We start from the raw sequence: 12,117 nt of genomic DNA, 5'->3' as shown, positions 1-12,117 counted from the left end.
AATTGATAAAAAAGTTCTCTCATCAAAATGTGATCAATCAATTTAAAAATCCTCATGTTTTACTTAATGAACTCGTTAAAAGCGAATATTTGCAGAAAGGTATGACTGGTTGTCCTAAATTTAGATGAAATGCTGCTGGTTTTGGGGATTATGCCTATTTTGTGGCCTTCCTCTGACAGTTTCTTTGAAAGAGATTTTGAAATGACCCAAAAAGAACGTCTGATTGGTTTTTTACAAAATTTCATGGCGGATCATTACAAAAATGTGCCTACATGCATGACTGACGAAATTCGACACTTGTTTGGATCACTTCAAGTTGAGAGGGCATGTGAGATGGCAATGAATAACGGACTGTCTCGTTTGGCACTAATAATGTCTCACGGAAGTGCCAATAGGAGGACATTCATGCGGAAACAAGTGATTGACTGGGTCGAGGAGGTCTCCATTTTTGTCATTATGATAGTCCCCTTCGTTGAGTTTTGAGGACAATCTTCAACGTATTTATTTGCTCATGGCTGGTTTGCTTTCTGTTAAAGTGGATGATGGGAGAATAATCAATTCCTGTGAGGAATTTAATTGGCTTCAATGTTTTGGAGTTCTTTTAGCGTAGTGACATTTTTGTATATTCATAGATATTTCTATGGGCCGGAAGTGTCTTTGAGTGATGTTATAATGCAGTATTATAATATAATCACGTCGGATTCGGACGATTATGGGCTGGTTAAGCCTCATTGCAATTCCCAATTGTATTCAAGTGGGAATTTGGTTTGGGGAGTGGGGAATTCTCGATTTTCGGCGGCGTTTTTGCTTCTTTTACGATTTTGTGAAATTGACTGTGATTTGAACGACTTGCTTAATCCCCTCAATATTTCCGAAAGTGATTATACTTTCAGGTTTGGGTTTTTGGTTGAGTTATTTTAGTTGGATTATTGGAGTTATGTTAGTTTCGCTAAACGTTGTTTCCAAAGACTCCGAATTGGCTGTGGTTGATGAAATAAGCAGTCGCTTTGCCATGCAATTAGAGCAAAGTGGTCATTGGGAGTGGTCCATTTATGTTTCAATGTTTATCAATGATATTACAATGTGATCGATATATTGTTATTGATAGTCGAGAGGCACTCATTGAGTCTGTTTTATACGCAAATGTGGAGTTGTCGGAAAATGGCCAATTGGGTGATAAAGAACAGTTTGTGTTGTCTGCAGGAATTCCGACACGTTTTTTATATCAGGCATTGGTTTTTATGTTTTTTAATTTCGACTTATTAGGCTTGCTCTGCTCGTGGAAGGAATCTTGTTCAGACAGAAATTTATTTCTTGCTAATGTCCGATCAGATTGTCAGGGCGAATCATCTCCTCGTCAATAAAGGAGTTGCATCACAGCTTTTTGTTACGGGAAATGAAGAAATTTTAAAAAAATACATTAATATAGTCCATTCAAATGTGTCCTTGATTTCCAACTTTTCGTCTAATCTGGGATTATTTCATGAATATTTTACTTGCTATGAACAGCCCGTTCAAGTACAGGATGTATTTAAACACTATAGACGGATGAATATTATCTTTTTAGAATTTTGGACTATTCTAAACGTCTTGCCAATATGAATTTAGTTAGCAGTTCCTGTCGGTAATGTCTGTAATTTAGTTTTAGTGTTGCTCAAGCTAAAATTGCCCGGATAGTGTTATCAATTGTGAATAAATATCGAATGAATTCGCCTTCCAATTATATAAGTGAGATTGTTTCGTTTCTTCCTCTTTCTATCCAGGATATTGCTTCTGAATTGTTTAATGCTGTCTAGATCAATTTTGTAACATTTTTAATCAAAATATTTTGATTATTTGTTGTTTAATTTGTCGAGCTATTTTGTGTTGATAAATATATCTTAATAATAAAATGGTATGGTGTGTGTCTGTCTGTCTGTATATGCACACCAACTTCAAATTGGCAATACGATGTCCTCGACTTACATGATGAGGTCCTTAAAACCTTCCCGCCAAAAAAAAATTGAAAAAAAATTTTCTGCATTTTGGTTAAAATGAACAACTACGATGTCCTCGACTTACATGATGAAGTCCTTAAAACCTTCCCCCCCAAACAAATTAAAAAAAAATTTTCTGCATTTTGGTTAAAATGAACAACTACGATGTCCTCGACTTACATGATGAAGTCCTTAAAACCTTCCCCCCAAAAAAAATTAAAAAAAAATTTTTTGCATTTTGGTTAAAATGAACAACTACGATGTCCTCGACTTACATGATGAAGTCCTTAAAACCTTCCCCCCAAAAAAAATTAAAAAAAAATTTCTGCATTTTGGTTAAAATGAACAACTACGGTGTCCTCGACTTACATGATGAGGTCCTTAAAACCTTCCCCCCAAAAAAAATTAAAAAAAATTTTCTGCATTTTGGTTAAAATGAACAACTACAATGTCCTCGACTTACATGATGAAGTCCTTAAAACCTTCCCCCCAAAAAAATTAAAAAAAATTTTCTGCATTTTGTTAAAATGAACAACTACAATGTCCTCGACTTACATGATGAGGTCCTTAAAACCTTCCCCAAAAAAAATTAAAAAAAATTTTCTGCATTTTGGTTAAAATGAACAACTACGATGTCCTCGACTTACATGATGAAGTCCTTAAAACCTTCCCCCCAAAAAAAATTAAAAAAAAATTTTCTGCATTTTGGTTAAAATGAACAACTACGGTGTCCTCGACTTACATGATGAAGTCCTTAAAACCTTCCCCCCAAAAAAAATTAAAAAAAAATTTTCTGCATTTTGGTTAAAATGAACAACTACGATGTCCTCGACTTACATGATGAAGTCCTTAAAACCTTCCCCCCCAAAAAAATTAAAAAAAAAAAAATTTTCTGCATTTTGGTTAAAATGAACAACTACAATGTCCTCGACTTACATGATGAAGTCCTTAAAACCTTCCCCCCCAAAAAAATTAAAAAAATTTTCTGCATTTTGGTTAAAATGAACAACGCGAATGTCCTCGACATTCATGATGAGGTCCATTAAAACCTTCAAGGCAAAAATCTCACGTATTAAGAATATCCTTGATGAAAACGACAGCGAGAATATTAACAATGATGAACTCCCAATTATTCGCGATAAAGAAATTCAATTCATCCTATGTTTTTCTCTTTAAAATTAAATGCATATATCATTATCGACCATGAATCAAAATTAAAGCTATTATCATATTTGACTTTGACAGAATGTGCAATTACAGATTGCACGACCTTGAATAGAGTGTGCAATTAACAGATTTTGAAAAACCACTTTGATAGTTGAAACCACATTAGCACAATCATTAACACAATTTACCACCAATTGACGCACGACCTTGAATAGAGTGTGCAATTAACAGATTTTGAAAAACACTTTGATAGTTGAAACCACATTAGCACAATCATTAACACAATTTACCACCAATTGACAGCGCAATCAGAAGAATTTGCGTAAAAATATTAACTATTTAGTTAAGTTTTTTGTAAAGATAGAATTATTTTCGGATGCCTCTTTTCCTAAACTTTTTTATTATTCAAAAATAATTTTTTCAATAGATAACCGAAGGAGGGAAGACGAAGCTGAAGAAAAAACGGTCAGCTTAAGGTAATTAATTAAATCTTTTTGTGCGTCGCTTTTTTGGCTGCTGCTACTCTGCCTGCCCCATCTCCGCCAGTGGTTTGTCTAATCAAGGTCACTAAGCTAAATCTCCGGACTATAAAGGCTCTTAAGCATTATCTTATTGGCTGTTAAAAAAATTAGACAGGTTGTTGCCGTGGCGGCAGAGATTTTTTTTTGTTTATACTATTTCACAAATTTTTAAAGTTTTTTTTGTTTTTTTTTATTTTTTTGTTTTTAAATTATTTATTTTATTTGTTTTTTTTTATTTTTTTGTTATTTTCTTTCTAAATTCAACCGGATTGAATTTTTAAACTCCTTAGATCCCTCTGGAATGCCGAATCATTTTTTAAAGTTAAAGATAGGCGTTCCAGTGGTTTTATTACGAAATCTTGCGCCACCTAAATTATGCAACGGAACGAGGTTAGTTATCAAAAATTTGATGGCTAACGTAATAGAGGCGACGATATTAACAGGTAAGTATAGAGGTGAGGATGTATATATTCCACGAATTCCGATAATTTCTGATGAATTACCATTTAGATTTAAAAGGCTGCAATTTCCTTTGAGGATGAGTTTTGCAATGACAATAAACAAGCCCCAGGGACAGTCATTAAAGGTAGTTGGGTTATTTTTAGAGAGTGAGTGCTTTTCACATTGAAAGCTGTATGTGGGATGCTCGAGGGTAGGCAGAAGAGAACATTTATTCATATATGCCAAGGAAGGACGGACGACAAACATCGTTTATCAACAGGCGATAGAATAGGGTTACATTAACTAGGTAGTTTTATACACATCTACATAAACTTATAGTTGTTTGATGAAACAGGCCCTCCGCAGGAGCTAGGTCGCGGTGAGCGAAGCGAGCTGCCGAGCTAGTTTTTTATAAAAAGTATTGGTTAGATAACCGTACATTAACACTTCTTGTCTGTTTATAGTTTTAACCTTCTTATAATAACGAACTAAGTTTGTATTCGTTGGAATCCCGAAACCTTGTTATTTCAATTGGATAAAGATATATTGCTATCAACCCAAACGAATTAAAAGTAAAAAAATGCTTAGTCGTTTAAAATCAAGTTTTGTGACTCAGTTAATTTTATTTTTTATTATTTTTTTTTAGTTTATTAATTTTTTTTTTCAACTAACAATTAACACCGAAAATCGTTAAGTCCCAGCGGCGAGGACGCAGTGTGCGTTGCCCCGAACAATGGCCAGGCCGATGCGCTGGCGGAACCAGAGGCTCTCTCTCGAGTCCTTGAGCCTCCTCCCGATGGACTGCCCGACTTCTTTGAGGAACGAGTCAGTCTCCTTTCCTGCAACTCCAGCGGTCTCCAGGGCGATTGGCGTAACGCGGTAGCGGTCCGCGAGCGAAGAATATTTGTGTATTTTGATATTTTCGGCGTGGCTTGCAGCCGAACAAGGGTTTGCCGCGGAAGAATGGATCCTCGATTTCGAAAAGGTATCCACAACGGTGACATCCCATACGAGGGCCTTCCCCGACGAGTACGGGAATATTGTCATCCCGTTAGGCCTTTTGCCATTCCCCCGATCGAGTCCGACCGGTTCGAGGAGGCACGAATGGCCCGCCATTTCGAGACCGGCCTTCACGATTTCATTGAGGGCCTTGTGTCTGTGTTCCCTGCCTGCGCTCCTCTTGCAGGAAAGTGGGTGCAGTCCCTTTTTGTCAACGTTCTCACCGCATCTGCAGCGGTGTTTTGCACAAACATCCAGACCGAGACGGTGAGCCACTCCGATGCGTATGGCAGCATCGTCTAGCCACGTCCCGATGCTGGAGAGAGGAAGAGCATTCAGCCAGCTGCCAGAGTGAGGGGCGGATGCCGCACGAAGGCATGCCAGGCGGTGTTGATCAAGGGTTGCCGAGAGCTCAGACACACGCGCTCGGCATGCGATAGAGTCCCAGGCACGTTGGGAAGAGAAATCTTCGGGCCTCTCAGAAAAGGAGCGATCCCAGGTAGTGAGCCCATCCGAAAAAGCACCATTCAGGCAAGATCCGAAAGATTTGAGTAGGATCTCAGAGGCCAGGTTGTTGCACATCGAAAGGGAGGATAGATATGCCGGAAGTGCCACATCGGATGCAGTGCGGATTCCCGCGCCTCCGAATCTCAATGGGAGCGAGCATTGGGCCCATCCAGGACCATCGAGGTGTACATTGAGGACGGATTCGGCAGTCTTTTTCAGGATTACGTCGTATGCGGCGAGTAGGTCCATATGCAGGAAGCAGGGATTGCTCCTGAGGGTGAAAATGAGTTTCGGCATATGAATGCTGTTCCTCAGGAGGAAAAAGGCGGTGTGCGAGTCCAAGATAGAAAGATTTGTTGAAAGTCTTTGGAAGTGTTCGGCTTTGGCGGAAAGCATGCATTGGAGGTTTGTATCGGTCATGGATCCACCGAGAAAGGTGACATCATCGATTGGGATAACGTTCGCACAAGGCAGGGTTGCTCTGAGGCGGGCCACAGCGGATCGGAAGTCGGCCTCCGAACACGAGACATTAATGATCTCGGTCTTCTTCGCGTTGACCGACAGGCCAAGGGCAGCCAGTGCTGGTACAATGTTTTCGACATCCCGAATGACCTGGTCAGCATGGCCACCCAATGTGGCATCATCAAGATACCACAGATTGAATTGAGAGACAGCAAGTCGAGCTGCCTCATCGATTGTCATCGCGAAGAGGAGTGGCCCTAGCGGATCACCCTGTTGCACACCGGTCTCCGAAAGGATGATCTCATTCCCGTATACAAGACTGCTCTCCGAACCGTAGGCAAGCGAGACAAGTAGTAACTCGTTGGCCCATGTAGAAGAAACCCCTGGTGGCGTGAACAGCTCCTTCGCAGCCGCCACGCACACCAACACCGATTTGCGTAGGCGAAAGCTCGGCCCCGATTCTTGTTGCAACCCTTCTGGCAGCAACTTTGCCGCAGAGCCTTCTGAAGTAATTGCCAACCGCTATTGGGCGGACACCTCCGTCCGGTTTTTGAAAAGCGTGAAGGTGGGCAGCGAAAAAGAGATTCCTCGCGAAGAGGGGGATCTTTCCGTCGATGATCCTTCCGACCAGTTTCGTGATTGTACACAAGAGCCGAGAGCCGGATTGCCCGGTGATCGCAGAAGTCATGTCCTTGATATGCCCCGGCCGAAGGCCGTCAATTCCCCCGCTGCTGCTCGCTCCGAAAGATCTGATTCCCGACAGAACTTCTTCCTCAGTGATGATCATCAGTGTGGGGCTTCGGGGGGGAGTCCAAGGCCTTAGGTCTTCAGGGGCCGGCGGATGCTTTGACCTCAGCAAAGTTGATGTTCTGGACGTACACTCGGCAACAGAGTCCCCGGAGCACAAGACACGGAGGGCAGCTCTCACGTCTCCTTCGAGGAGCTTTCGATTCACCCGATCGATCATCCTGGCGTCCTGTCCGGTGCCATTTTCGCATAACCCGGACTTCCTCTGAGAGGAGGGAAAAGGGAAGGGTAGGACAAGATTGTCGCATTCCTCGCCGAAAGAAACTGCCCGAGACTTAATTGCGGACGAGATTCCCTTGCCGGGATTGGTCGGCTCGTGCTTGTTTCCAAGGACGAGAGGTGCAAACAGGAAGATACGGAACCACGGGAGGTCTTCTTCGGAACTGAGTGCTTCTGAGATAATTTGTTCGAGGCAGGAAGCGGCCGATGTTAATTTTATAATATTTAATAACAAAATGAATCTGGTTAATTATACTTATACAGTCCGACCCCAAAATGGGGCAGACCCCAGGGGTGGGGCACCCTCGGATTTTGGGGCACCCCCGCAATTTGGGGCACTTTATTCCAAAAGTACATTTTGGCAGAAAAAAAATAAAAATCGATAAAAAATTATGGAATTTTTGGGGCACCATAAAATCATTTATAAGGAATTAAAAATAAAATAAAATTATAATAAATTAATTATTTTTTGTTTTATTTTCAATTTATATTTTTATTGTTGTGGTTATGGATTACGAAACTAAATTGAAGATTGCTAAAGAAATTTTGAAGAAAAATTTATCTGAGAGGCAACTAATGAAAAAGTACAACACAAGTAAAGGAACAATATCAAGAATAAAACGAAATATTGTACCTTTCTTGCAACACGGCAATACTATTTCTGAGGAATATGACACATTTAAAGCCGATAAAGATAAATTTGATGATCAAGTCTTTGAAATATTTCAAAGACTACGCGTAGATAAAATTCCGATTTCAGGCCTATTTTGAAAAAAATTGCCTTAGTTACAGCTTCAAAAATTGGATTTACTTCTTTTAAAGCTTTCGAAAACGATTTTACACATTCTATTGGTAAATTAAATTTGCGTCAGGTTATGATGCTAATTTCAAAAGGATGGGAGAAAATAGATGCTAAAAGTATTGTTAATTGTTGGAAGAAAATCGACAGGAACCGTGATTCTTATGCAACAAAAAACTGTCTAACAGATGAACATTTAGATCAAGTTGTTAACGAAACAATTGATGGAGAATGCGAAGACATGAACAATAATGTTTATGATACATATTCAGAAACCGAAAATAGTGAAAATGTCGTAGCAAAAACAAAAGATCTGCTTAACAATTTAGAAGAAAAAATTTCTAATGTTGCACCAAGTATGCTCCGAGATTTTTTTGATTTTCGGCTGAAATTGACGAACAATATCAGACAAAACTCTACAAATAAAAAGAAAATAACTGAATATTTTAGTAAAAATGTTTTTTGATGTTTATTATGGTTTAATTTTTACAAAAATAACAAACCCCTGTTTTTGGGGCACCCCCGCATTTTGGGGCACTTGGTGCCCCATTTGGGGGTCGGACTGTAGCGGTCATTCTAGGGGTCTAAAATTTCCCCATTTTAGTTTTATTTTTTCGCGATCATCCTGGCTCTTCGTTCTCGAGATAACTGTCTTTTTTTAAATATTAAATAAATTGACAACTCCAAATAGTATGACTCATATCTTTTGGTATTCGAAGCAAAACAGACGGATTCCAGGACGAAAGCATACCTTTTGGTATTCGAATCCTCTGCCGTAGACAGGCATGTTCCGGAATTGCTGCTGAAGAAACCAGGACATGTAAATTCCATACAAGCGACTTTCTGCACTTGAAGAGAAAGATGGTCATCTTATCAGGGCGTTTCCCATCTCCACGGTCGAGTCCAATAGGTTTGAGTACAGAAGGAAATTTAGTGCTCTTTTCACCATTTCCCTCATGCCATGGAGACCTTCCTGCACTTTTCTTGCAGGAAAGTGGCTGACATATTTCCAAGCCGAACCTTTCCCAGACTCCGATCTTTAGGGACGCGCTGTCCATCAAAATTCCGGTGAAAAACAAAGGTAAAGCCTTTAGCCAGTCACCGTGATTTAGACTTGCGATCTGGCGAAGAGCAGTTTTGACTTGAAGAATTTTCAAAATCTTTCACACATTATGGCGACTCAATTTTTCTGGACGCATTAATCGAAACACAAGCTTTGAAGAAGACCCGACATTGGCAGCCTTAGAAAACTCAGCCAACCCAGACTGTTTAAAGCATTATCAAGTGTTGTAGACTAATATTGGTGGCCTCTGATTAAAAAAGCTTGAGAACCACTGGTTTAGAGCAAGCGAAGGGGACAAAGTTGATGAAATTTAGGGAAGCGACCGTGGATGAGAGGTGGCAGGCGAGGTCAACAAATGCAAAATAATGCCTCCGTGCCGGATTGGGAAGTTCTTAAGTTGGATGGGTTCCAAATTAATAGAGATGTTTAAAATCGTTGTCCCCGTAGCTGTTTTTAATACTGGAAAAAGGGAGATGACCATGAGGTGTAGAATAAACAGAAAATTTTTTTAAAAAAAAAGGCCGCATGCGACCCCAGCTTGGATAGGCCCGCAATGAGGACCTCGATTTAGCTTCGAGGTAATCCAGAATACTTAGGTCATCAAGAGGAGTGTTTCTTAACCCGACAATCTCTTTGGCCAGCAAGAAAAGGGAGGTTTTGAAGTAGTCTCGAACAGCAGATAATTTCCGACTTGAACTCATTAAGCAAAAGTCCGATATTAGACAATTTGTTTGTTTAAAAAAATTATTTTTCCGAACTCCAAGAAAGCAGTTAAAATTATGAATGCTTAAAATCAAAGTCTACTTTTCCATGAGTACTAGTGTAATTTATTCATTATAATAAATTTTCAATTGAAATCCCGTTTAAAAAGACAAAAAAATTGAAGCAATATATAATTTAATTGTGGTAAAAGACGTATGCGGTTTTTTCTTTACATAATTATAAATAATTGAGAATAATTAAAATTCCATTTTTGGCCAAAAGTTTAATCATTGGTTAAAATTAGAATGCACATAAGAGTTCAAATCTATTTCTAAATTAAAATAGTTAGAGACATTTTAAACAAGTTTTCTGCTTTTAAACAAAGCGATTATTGCTTTATATTATTTGAATTTATTTGTTTTAGATATAAGTAATGATACAATCGAGAATCAAAACGTTTGTAAAATTGCAGTATAAATGTGTTCAACTTGAAAAGAAAGAAGAAGAGCGTAGGTTTTGTGGGCAGGAAATTAAAAATGTTTATTTTTTGGGTGCTAAGAGAATTCCTGCTAGCAAACTATTGCTTCATTTTTCAGCTCAAAATTCTCGACCAAGACTCTCAGAGATCAAGTTAAAAAAAGGTTTTTTCCATTAAAACATGATTTAGGCGACTTGATCAAAGTTGATTCATATTCAGGAAATACGTTTAAAGGGAAAACTGTTTTGTGGGAAATCAGAAATCCTTATTCAATTTTTCTTACCAGTTCCGAGCCAATTACATATATCAATCCCAAAATATCATATAATTTGACTGAAATACAAAATTTTGCAGTTTATAAGTTAATGGAAAGGTTATTATCAAAGTTATATATTAGAGCTTTAGAAGACTTGTTATATAATTCATGTATTCTATCAAAAATGTTTTTTTCTAATTCAAAAAACAAAATTTATCACATAAAAAGTTTGTTTTGCTGAGAAAAAAAATTAAATTTTGTTAATTAATCAACATTTTTGAATAATTTATTAATCAATTTTTGAGAGAAATAATTAATTAATTAGATTTTACAAATTTCAATAAAAATTTGAATTCTGTTCAAAAAAAAGTCGTAAACTTTGTCCTCTCTTGGCCAAAACTTGGAATAATCCAGGGCCCTCCGGGAACTGGGAAGTCTACGGTTATACTTGAAATAATTCAGCAATCATTAATCGACGAAAATAATCGCGTTTGAATTTTTAAATATTTTTAGATTATCGTGACAGCACCTTCGAATGTTGCTGTCGACAACCTTGTTGGACGATTCAGTGGACTCCAAATTCCGGATAGAGAGTTTGTTCGAATTGGCAAAGAAGAAAAAATGTTAGAAGTCGGTCTTTCAAATTCGCTCTCTCGTCGACTGATGGATAGTGATTGTTATACTCAAATTGAATTTTTAGAAGATCTTATTTTTAATGATGTAATTTTCTGATAAAAAATAAAAAAGCGATCTTCTGATATTGTGGATAAGTTTAAGAAGTTGTTGGAGTTTATCATTAAAGAAGAATATAAACGAATAATCAAGTCTTCTCACGTCGTTTTCACTACTTTGGCAGGCGTGGGAAAATAAAAAAGATTATAGACGATAACGACGAACATTTATATAAATTTGATTTGTTCATAATCGACGAGTGTAGTCAAGTCTTTTTATTATAACCAATAATTAGGCATTGGAAGCTATCTGCTGGGTGGGACTCCCTTGGCCAGAAAGTGTATAATGGCTGGTGATTTCAATCAATTGCCACCAACAGTCCTCTCCCAAGAGTAATATTAAGTACATTTTTGTAGAGCAGAACAGGAGGGCTTTGGAATATCTATAATGAAGAGAGTGGCTGAACTATATCCCGAGCGTGTTAAAATGTTAACCATTCAGTACAGAATGAACTTAAAGATAATGTCATTCTCTTCTGATGAATTCTATGAAGGGAAACTAATTCCTCACGAATCCGTCAAGTCACATCTCCTCTGGTACCCAAAAAATACATAGACTTCACTAGCCATCTCAGTGGGATCAGACGTACTATATTGACCTCATCTGCTCTCATCCTTGTGGACACAGGTACTTCAGTCCGTGAAAAGAATATTAATCAAAAGTCAAAATCAAATTTGGGTTTGTTTAATTCAAAATATTTTATAAAGAGGAAGCAAATCTCGCAGCAAAGTGGGCTCACAAACTGGTCGATGCAGGCGTTAACCAAAAAGATATCGGAGTCATTTCTTTCTACAATGCTCAAGTTAAAGAAATTAGAAAGAAGCTTTCGGATTTCAAAAATATTGAGATTAACAGCGTCGATTCTTTTCAAGGAAGGGAGAAAGAAGTCATCATTATTTCATTTGTCAGATCTAATGATTCCAGTTTATGTAAAAAAATAATCGTGCTTAGATTCAGTTGGTTTTCTATCGGTTTTTAGAAGAGTCAA

This window comes from Octopus sinensis, unplaced genomic scaffold (assembly GCF_006345805.1).
Source record: "Octopus sinensis unplaced genomic scaffold, ASM634580v1 Contig10079, whole genome shotgun sequence".
Lineage (NCBI taxonomy): Eukaryota > Metazoa > Mollusca > Cephalopoda > Octopoda > Octopodidae > Octopus > Octopus sinensis.
The sequence above is the reverse complement of the archived record's forward strand: the minus strand, read 5'-3'. Positions refer to the sequence as shown.